Raw genomic sequence first — 10,995 nt, 5'->3', positions numbered from 1 at the left:
TTGGACAATTCTACAGATTCAGACACTAGCTCGAGCACTGTTGAAGAAAAATTTATTACAATGGCACAGTCAAATACTGATTTTATTAACACTGCATCAAAGCTTATACCAGTATTTAATGGTAAAGCAGAAAACTTAACAAGTTTTCTCGATGCATTGAAATGCAATAAAAGGCAAACACGAACGATTAGCTATTTCGATAATAAAAACAAAGCTAAAAGGTGGCGTTTGAAACCTAGTCGGAAATGTAAAAACTATATCAGAAGTCATTTCCGGACTAAAAAGAAATGTCAAAGGCGAAACTGTAGAAGTACTATCAGCCAAACTGATGAATCTACAGCAACGAAACAAAACTGCTAACCAATACACGTCAGAGGTTGAGCAGATGACGAAAGCTCTAGAAAGTGAGTACATAACGGACGGCCTAACCCTTGAATTAGCCAGAAGTTATTCTACACAATCTGCAGTTAAGGCAATGACAAAGAATTGCGCAATTGATAAGGTAAAACTTATCATGCAGGCTGGCACCTTCAACCTCATGAGTGATGCCATATCTAATTTCGTAAATAGTTGCACGGAAGCAACTGGACAACCAAATACTGTCCTTTATTATAAAAATAATCCTCAGCATGGTGGAAACAGCGGACGTGGAAACTTCAGAGGTAACTTTTACGGTCGTTATAATAATTATAACAACTACAACAGTTCCAATTATAATAATAATGGAAGAGGTCAATACAGGGGAAACAATCGAGGCCACAATAGCATTAACACCAATAACCATGTGAAATTAGCACAAAATACATCGGAAAACTATCAAGACCCTTTGAGTATCCAACAGTAGAAAATGAAATGGTTCATGCAATTAATCTCAGCCAGATATATTTTTTACTTTTACTAACGTATCCACAGAAAAAGAACTGGTGATTTTAGTAGACATTGGTGCAGACATTTCAATAATCAAAAAAAATTCTGATGTCTATCATGACATAAACGTTAACTATATAAAAGAAATAAAAGGAATAAGTTATTTAAGTCACAGCTCTCAAGCTTATGCACCAAATACAGTGATATATTCGGATTGGAAACAGAACCAATCAGTACAAATAATTTTTACAATCAGAAACTGAGATAAAAGGATTATGAACCAGTATACGTCAAAAATTATAGAAGTCCACACAGTCAGGTGAACGAGACACAGAGGCAAGTCGGAAAATTGATCTCCGACGAAATAGTCGATCATTTTGTATATGAATATAATAGCCCATTATTATGGCTTGGCTTGGTCCTGGAGAATGACCTGTTCAATACCTAGTCATGACGGAGTTAAATCCTCGGTAGTCCAGAGAGTAAGGTCCCAAGCTTTCCGTCAATTCCAAGTAATTCGCTGTCAAATCCAGAGTGTCGGTACATTCTCTCTTCTGTTACCATCAGCCCTCAGTGGGTTGGCGTCGACGTTGGCGTCAGCGTCAGCTCTTGCCGATCTTGCATTTCCCACCGTACTTCACTTGCACTGTGAGCAGACAGCAGGCTGGCGAATGTTGCTGTGCTGACTTGGCACGGGGGCGGGGCAAGTAGGTTTGTGCCCGGGCCAGTCGGTGCCCGGTCAGCGCATGTTGGCCGGCGGATATTGTTGTGCCGAGTCAGCACGGGCGCGGAGGCAGGTAGTCGGTGCTTTTAACTGTTAACTCATATAGTCGGTGCTGTTATTTGTTAACTCTTCCCCCTTCGAAAATATGCGTCCCGCAGATCAGCATCTCTTAACTGCCGCACTGATGGTGTGCGCCTCCAGTTCGACGGTGCCTCGATGCGTTGGAATGCCCTTGGTGGAGGTTATTTTTCTCCATGCGATGTATAGTAGCAAGGCGAAACCGAGGATCGTCGCTGCTTCTGTTAGGATCGAGAATAAAAAGTTGTTAGATATTGTCGATATTTTTCCTAAGTTCTGCAGGCTTAAATCGTGAACTGGTATCCAGTGGCGGTTACTTTGCTCAGTACGGCCGGCATAGCAATCACATGTGTGTCGAGTAGCTGCTGTAAGACACGGTCCCGATGTGGACGGTCTCGTTATCGTACTGGATTATATACGATCCCAGTAGGTGACGCTTCCCAGAGACCGCTATGTTCCGTTGAAGTTCGTCAGGAAAAGAGTGCGGTCGTCGACCAACTCCACTATCTCTTGGTCGTTTCTCAGGTGATCGCAGATAGCGTGTCCTCCTTTCAAGAGCCTGGGAATGCAGCTGGCCTCGTCTAGTTTCCATAAGTTTTTTTCCTGGCAAACGGTCGTATTTTCGATGGAGAGGCAGTTTCCCAATACCGGATAGGTTTTTTGGGTGTCCATCGCCATCCTGTGGTACTCCAGCACCACCTGTTTACCCTCAGTGATCGTCGGATAGAGGAGCATCAGGCTGTATCGAATGTCCGAATGGCGAGTTCCGTTGGTCAAAAATAATGCTTCTGCGAATTCCACAGCTTACACCACATTTTGGTATGGCAGACTGCGAGCTTCCGCTGGAATGGTTTCTATCTCTTTTTGATCCAAGAGGATTGTATTCACCACTGACGCCTTCGCCAGTTGATAGGCTCGAGTGATTTCGTCCACCTGCTTAAGCAATGTCATTGATTTGTGCATTAGGATTGTCGACAACTGGACCTCCCCGTCGATAGAGTTCACTCTTGCCGTCATGACGTCGAGTTTTTGTATCGCGTCGTGAGTAACGTCAAACAGTGTGGTGTTTATTTTTATCTGTTGGTTACTGTTCTCCACTATGCTGCTTTCGGACTAGAGGATGGTATTCCAGTCCGAGGCATCCAGGGACCCGGAGAACTATTTCCATGCCGACCCTAGCCAGTTTATGGCCCTAGGCATACGATGGGCCAACCTCATTCTCTTGATGCCATCGGTGGCTTTTTCGAGATAATGGTATATTAGTGATGCCACTCTCGTATCTGTGACCACCGATGTTTCCTCGGTGGTCTTGTCGATAATCTTTTGTATTTGCCCCAGGTCGAATACATGGGCGAGCTTAAACACCCCGTTTACACGCTACACCACGCATTTTTGTAGTGGAACGACGGGCGTATCGTATTTGAAGATGCGCAAAGCAATTGCGACATGGATAGTGAGACATATACTTGGGAGAGAGGACCGATTTTGCTAATTTAGTATTTAGTCTTAGGGTAGTGTTTAATCAATTATAATCAATTATATTTAATTTTATGATTTTTTATATATAGTCTAAGTATAGGGGTTTCTCTTAAAGGATTTGTGAAACGTTTTCAGCTAAATAGATTTTTAGCTTTTTATGTGAGACCTATTGAAAATTTTTGCGTATTTAGTTTTGACCGTGACACTACCATTACCTCTACCTCCTCTGGTTTTAATCAATATTTATCTTTGTTCTTGATCTGTTTATTGAAAACATACACGGTGTCCCCTTGGTTATACGGTATCGGCCTATTTCTGTTTCTATTGAGCCTATTGGTTGACATTTCCTGCCTACACAGGAGTAGCCCCCTTATGTCTCCATGCATCTGTTCTTTAAAATTGGTAACTCCCTGATAATTTTTACTTGAAGTTCTGTTGAGGAAGATGTCGACTTGCTTGCGGTTCGTCACCGAGTGGATAGAGTTTTTATATCTGTCCACGGTAATGAAAACCAACTCAGTTACTTTTAGGCTACGCTTATCGTTTTTTGGACACCGTTATATTTCGAGGAAGGTCAAGTGGAATCTTTCAACCTGGTGATGGTGTGTTATACCCGGTTATTCCGAAGCATTGTAAATAGTTGAGCACTGTGGGGCAGAGTAGGCCCCTTTTGTTGTCTGAGACTATCGTTTCTGGTGCTGGGAAATAATGCAGGACTTCGGTCAGCTTCTCGCGGAGATGGACAGCTGACTTTGATTCTATCGGGAAAAGTATGGCAAATTTTGAGAATATATCGATGCAAATCAGGAATTTGAGAATCTCGATCGTTAAAAGGTCAATGTGCAGGATTTCGCATGGGTAACTAGGAATAGGGGTTAGTTGAGGTTCCGGTCTGGCCGGGTGTCTATCGTATTTAAACATTTAACAGGCCTGGCAAGCAGAGACCAACGACCTAACTTCATATCTTTTGGATTTCTGTGGGCTCTAGAATGCCCCATATTTATTATTCTGTGCGACTCTTCTTCGCCCGCTACATCAGTTACCACTCTTTGTGTAATGCGAAGTTTGTACCCCGGGAGATTCTCCCGGCAGCGCTCTTGCAGAGACTGCAAGTAGTTCTCAGGAATTTGTATGCCATTAATAATTAATGGCCTCAAGTATTTTATTAAACAGGGTAGCAAATCTTATGCGCAATCAATGGGGATCCAGTGACGCACGTATCCCGTATGTGGGGTTTCACAATAATACTTATAGGGGCTTCCACGTGAGGTATTAAGCCCGAGGCGTCCTGAAGCGCACTGTAGACGGTGGCAACGGAGTCCGTTGTTGAAGTTGAGGCTGTATCGGCACTGAAGTGGTTTACATACAAGATGATGCGGGAGAAAGCATCAGCGACCACATTAGATTTACTCGGCTTGTAAATAAGCTCGCAGTTGTTTTCTTCTATGCGCGCTTTCCAGCGTTTCAGCTTAGCATTATAGTTCCGATTACCTAACGAAAAGGTTAGGGGTTGGTGATCGGTATAAACTTTAATTGACGCGGCACCATAGAGGTAGGATCGTAAATAATCAAGGGCCCATACTATTGCCAGCATTTCATTCTCGTTTACTGCGTACTTCTACTCTGTTTTGTTCAAAGACCGAGAAATATAGGCGATTGGGCGGTCTATGCCGCCGTCACTTTGAGAGAGATCGGCCCCTATGGCGTAATTGGAAGCATCGGTGGTCAGATGGAAAGGCTTATTAAAGTCTGGGAATGCTATTACCTCTGAAGAGGTGAGGATGGTTTTCAAGTCGTCGAAGGCCCTCATTCCCTTTCCATCAAGTGAAATTGAAACATTCTTGGATTGAGAAGCCTTGATTAGTGCGTGGTCTCCCCTTGTGACGTTCGTCATAGGTTTCGCGACTTTAGCGTAATCGCAGATGAATTTTCTATAAGAAGAGGTCATTCCTAGGAAACTTTTAAGTTCTTTCAAATTCGTGGGTGGAGGCATTTCTTTAATGGCTCTTACCTTCTTTTTATCTCCGCGGATCCCATTTGCCGTTACCACGTAATTCAAAAATTCAACCTGGGTGCGCAAAAGCTGTGTCTTTTCTAAATTCACTTGTAACTTGGCCTGCCTCAATTTCTCAAATATGGCGCGAAGGTTACTCCAGTGAGAGCCATATTTTTTACTAAAGACGATAATATCGTCGATGTAGACGTAACAAATTTTACCTATGTGGTACACGTCGTCGATCATCCTTTTGAAAACTATCCCAAGCCACTGCCGAAAAGACCAGAAATCTGCCCGATCGACTGCCACGAACCTCTCTACTTTGCAACATGTAATTACGCATGCATGAAGCCGATGACCAGTGTGAAGACCGGCACCGGCCCCGCCTAACCCAATGGGCCCCGGACATCAGCAGCAGATCAACAGCCAACCGGCGAGGACCAGCTGACGCAGAGGATAAAGATCATCAATATATATAAAAACTAAATATAAAACAACATTTTTGTAAAATCGTGCGGAACCATTCCCACTCGTTTAGAAGTGTAGCCCGTAAAGCTATGCGAAACTATAGGTAAGAAAGCCCCTTTTAAAATAGATGAGGAGGAATTCGATAATTAAATTCAGAGAAGAAATACATGATAATTACAATTATAATTTAAACAAAACAATAATGGCTATAGTAGATTTATATAAGGGACCCAGATTTCAGTGGAAGAGTTCAGCAATTAATATCTACAACCCGTATTAGTGTATATGAGTTGGAAATTCTTTATATGTAAAATTTAACTGTCATGCCTCACCATTGTTTCACTACACTGCAACCAAAAAATGAATAGCACTAACGACCATTCCGGGTGTGCAAGTTAGATCAAGAATAGACGAGCATCCAATCTTAGGTAAAGCAATTGTTATGATGATATCTAAGAAATAATTCATATCCATAACATAATGGAATGAAATGAATTATCAAAAGAATTACCGAACATTAAGGCAGAATTTGACAAATCGCATAAGTCATTAATCCAGAATAGACCAAAACAGAAAACTGCCACCACTGTTTTTAAACACGTAGAAATATTAGTAAAATGCTTTAATGAAGAACGATAACTAATATATGAACATTGAGATAAGTTTAATAAAGATCATTGGTCTCATGTATCAAAGTTTTTGATCAGACTAAGATCCAATTTGACAACTATTAGAGAAAAGTTCAAGCTCGAATATCAATACCTAATATTCTTAATTCTTCGCTAATAATTGAAACTGGTGAAAAAACAGAATCAAAAAAAGTTATTAATATTAATCAAAATGATTTGGAAGAGGAAGAAATAAATAATCTATCTATCCCAGATATATAAATGTCTGATTTGGACAATGCTAAAGATTCAGACACAAGCTCGAGCACAGTTGAAGAAAAATTTATTACAATGGCACAGTCAAATACTGATTTTATTAACACTGCATCAAAGCTTATACCAGTATTTGATGGTAAAGCAAAAAACTTAACAAGTTTTATCGATGCATTGGAAATTATAGAATCAATAAAAGGCAAACACGAACGATAAGCTATTTCGATAATAAAAACAAAGCTAAAAGGTGGCGCCAGAAACCTAGTCGGAAATGTAAAAACTATATCAGAAGTCATTTCCGGGCTAAAAAGCAATGTCAAAGGCGAAACTGTAGAGGTACTTCAGCCAAACTGATGAATCTACAGCAACGAAACAAAACTGCTAACCAATACACGTCAGAGGTTGAGAAGATGACGAAAGCTCTAGAATGTGAGTACATAACGGACGGCCTAACCCTTGAATTAGCCAGGAGTTATTCTACACAATCTGCAGTTAAGGCAATGACAAAGAATTGCGCAATTGATAAGGTAAAATGATGCCATATCCAAGTTCGTAAATAGTTGCACGGAAACAACTGGACAACCAAATACTGTCCTTTATTATAAAAATTATCCTCAGCGTGGTGGAAACCGCGGACGTGGAACCTTCAGAGGTAACTTCCAAGTTCCAATTATAATAACAATATAGAAGAAACAATCGAGGCCACAATAGCAATAACACCAATAACAATGTCAGAGTAACCTATAATACATCGGAAAACTCTCAAGACCCTTTAAGTACCCAACAGTAGAAAATGTAATGGTTCATGCAATAATTCTCAGTCAGAATATATTTTTTACTTTTACTAACGTATCCACAGAAAAAGAACTGGTACTTTTAGTAGAAATTGGTGTAGTCATTTCAATAATCAAAGAAAATTTTGATGTCTTTCATGACATAAACGTTAGCTATATAATAGATATAAAAGGAATAAGTCAGTAGGTTACAAAATCAAAAGCTTTAACCTCTATTGAGCTATAGACAACTAAATACATAATCCAACACGACTTTCATATCGTGAATTTAAATTTTGCTATTCCATGCGATGGCATATTGGGAATCGTCTTCATAAAGAAATACAACTGTCAATTAGACTTCAGGCCATCTGAAGATTGGCTTATAATCGGGCCCGACAACCTTAAATTTCCAATTTATGCGCCAATAATAGAATCCCACACTTCGCTTACACATAAAGCTAGGTCACCAGTGGGCCAAGCATACGCCATACAACTCAATACTTCTGCCAGCAATATCCCAAGTTATTGGAAAAATTCAATTAAATTCCCAAGAAGACAGTGTTTTGCTTCCAATCCAAGAAATTAAAAGCGGTATTTACGTAGCTAGTACAATGGAAACAGCAAAAAATGCATTTAAAAGATTACTTAATAATACAAAGAAAGATCAAGTAGTCAGTACAAGTAGCTTGACATTGAATCACTTTCGAACTACGTAGTAGTCAAAACTAATAATGAATATAGAGAAATGTCTGTATTATCTAAACCATCAAAGAACTTTTCTTCACAATCTAAGTCACAGCTCTCAAGCTTATGCACCAAATACAGTGATATATTCGGATTGGAAACAGAACCAATCAGTACAAATAATTTCTACAAACAGAAACTGAGATTAAAGGATGATGAACCAGTATACGTCAAAAATTATATAAGCCCATACAGTCAGGTGAACAAGATACAGAGGCAAGTCGGAAAATTGATCTCCGACGGAATAGTCGATCCTTTTGTATCTGAATGTAATAGCCGATTATAACTTGCCTCTAAAAAATCATCTCCCTCTTCAGATTTAAAGAAATGGCGATTAGTGATTGACTTTCGTCAAATAAACAAAAAATTATTGTCCGATAAATTTCCACTCCCTAGAATTGATGACATTTTAGATCAACTAGGGTGAGCAAAATATTTTTCGTGGTTTGACTTATGTCACGATTCCACCAAATTGACCTCGAAAAAAGTTCACGAGGTATAACTTAATTTTCAACGAGCATTGGCTCGTATCGCTTCACGCGATTACCTTTCGGTTTAAAAACAGCGCCTAATTGATTTCAAAGGATGACTATTGCATTTTCTGGATTAGAAGCTTCACAAGCATTCCTTTATATGGATGACTTAATAGTTATAGGTTGTTCAGAGAAACATATGCTTAAAAACTTAACAGATGTTTTTGAAAAATGCAGGGAATACAACCTAAAGTTACATCCAGAAAAATGTTCGTTTTTTATGCATGAGGTGACTTTTCTTGGTCATAAATGCACAGATAAAGGAATACTTCAATATGACAAGAAATATGAAGTCATCATGAATTACCCAGTGCCGCACAATGCGGAGAGTACTAGAATAAATAAATATAAATATATACATATATTAAATATTGAGCGGCAACACTTTGTTAGCCGAAATCACAAAACTTTCTTGTTATGCCAATAATGTACATAGAGCATTGTCTTTGTCACTCAGGTGATCAGCGACAGCGAGCCAAGTGCCCACAGCCATTCATTACTTGGCTTGGTCCTGGAGAATGACCCGTTCAATACCTAGTCATGACGGAGTTAAATCCTCGGAAGTCCAGAGAGTAAGGTCCCAAGCTTTCCGTTAATTCCAAGTAATTCGCTGTCAAATCCAGAGTGTCGGTACATTCTCTCTTCTGTTACCATCAGCCCTCAGTGGTTTGGCGTCGACGTCGGCGTCAGCGTCAGCTTTTGCCGATCTTGCATTTCCCACCGTACTCCACTTGCACGGTGAGCAGTCAGCAGGCTGGCGGATGTTGCTGTGCTGACTTGGCATGGGGGCGGGGCAAGTAGGTTGGTGCCCGGGCCAGTGGGTCGGTGCCCGGTCGGCGCATGTTGGCCGGCGGATATTGTTGTGCCGAGTCAGCACGGGCGCGGAGGCAGGTAGTCGGTGCTGTTAACTGTTAACTCATGTAGTCGGTGCTGCTATTTGTTAACTCTTCCCCTTCGAAAATATGCGTCCCGCAGATCAGCATCTCTTCACTGCCGCACTGATGGTGTGCGCCTCCAGTTCGACGGTGCCTCGATGAGTTGGAATGCCCTTGGTGGAGGTTATTTTTCTCCATGCGATGTATAGTAACAAGGCGAAACCGAGGATCGTCGCTGCTTCTGTTAGGATCGAGAATAAAAAGTTGTTAGATATTGTCGATATTTTTCCTAAGTTCTGCAGGCTTAAATCGTGAACTGGTATCCAGTGGCCGTTACTTTGCTCAGTACGGCCGGCATGGCCATCACATGTGTGTCGAGTAGCTGCTTCCCAGAGTCCGCTATGACCGTTCCAGAGTGCCGTCATCGACCAACTCTACTATCTCTTGGTCGTTTCTCAGGTGATCGCAGAGAGCGTGTTCCTTTTAAGAGCCTGGGAATGCAGCTGGCCTCGTCTAGTTTCCATAAGTTTTTTTCCTGGCAAACGGTCGTATTTCCGATGGAGAGGCAGTTTTCCAATACCGCATAGGTCTTTTGGGTGTCCATCGCCATCCTGTGGTACTCCAGCACCACCTGTTTACCCTCAGTGATCGTCGGATAGAGGAGCATCAGGCTGTATCGAATGTCCACAACTTTGGGTAATGCCAGCAGGTATAGCAGGCGAGTTCCGTTGGTCAAAAATAATGCTTCTGCGAATTCCACAGCTTCCACCACATTTTGGTATGGCAGACTGCGAGCTTCCGCTGGAATGGTTTCTATCTCTTTTTGATCCAAGAGGATTGTATTCACCACTGACGCCTTCGCCAGTTGATAGGCTCGAGTGATTTCGTCCACCTGCTTAAGCAATGTCATTGCTTTGTGCATTAGGATTGTCGACAACTGGACCTCCCCGTCGATAGAGTTCACTCTTGCCGTCATGACGTCGAGTTTTTGTATCGCGTCGTGAGTAACGTCAAACAGTGTGGTGTTTATTTTTATCTGTTGGTTACTGTTCTCCACTATGCTGCTTTCGGACTAGAGGATGGTATTCCAGTCCGAGGTATCCAGGGACCCGGCGAACTATTTCCATGCCGACCCTAGCCAGTTTATGGCCCTAGGCATACGATGGGCCAACCTCATTCTCTTGATGCCATCGGTGCCTTTTTCGAGATAATGGTATATTAGTGATGCCACTCTCGTATCTATGACCACCGATGTTTCCTCGGTGGTCTTGTCGATAATCTTTTGTATTTGCCCCAGGTCGAATACATGGGCGAGCTTAAACACCCCGTTTACACGCCACACCACGCATTTTTGTAGTGGAACGACGGGCGTATCGTATCTGAAGATGCGCAAAGCAATTGCGACATGGATAGTGAGACATATACTTGGGAGAGAGGACCGATTTTGCTAATTTAGTATTTAGTCTTAGGGTAGTGTTTAATCAATTATAATCAATTATATTTAATTTTATGATTTTTTATATATAGTCTAAGTATAGGGGTTTCTCTTAAAGGATTTGTGAAACGTTTTCAGC

Source organism: Drosophila biarmipes, unplaced genomic scaffold (genome assembly GCF_025231255.1).
Source record: "Drosophila biarmipes strain raj3 unplaced genomic scaffold, RU_DBia_V1.1 ptg000008l, whole genome shotgun sequence".
Classification (NCBI taxonomy): Eukaryota; Metazoa; Arthropoda; class Insecta; order Diptera; family Drosophilidae; genus Drosophila; species Drosophila biarmipes.
The sequence above is the reverse complement of the archived record's forward strand: the minus strand, read 5'-3'. Positions refer to the sequence as shown.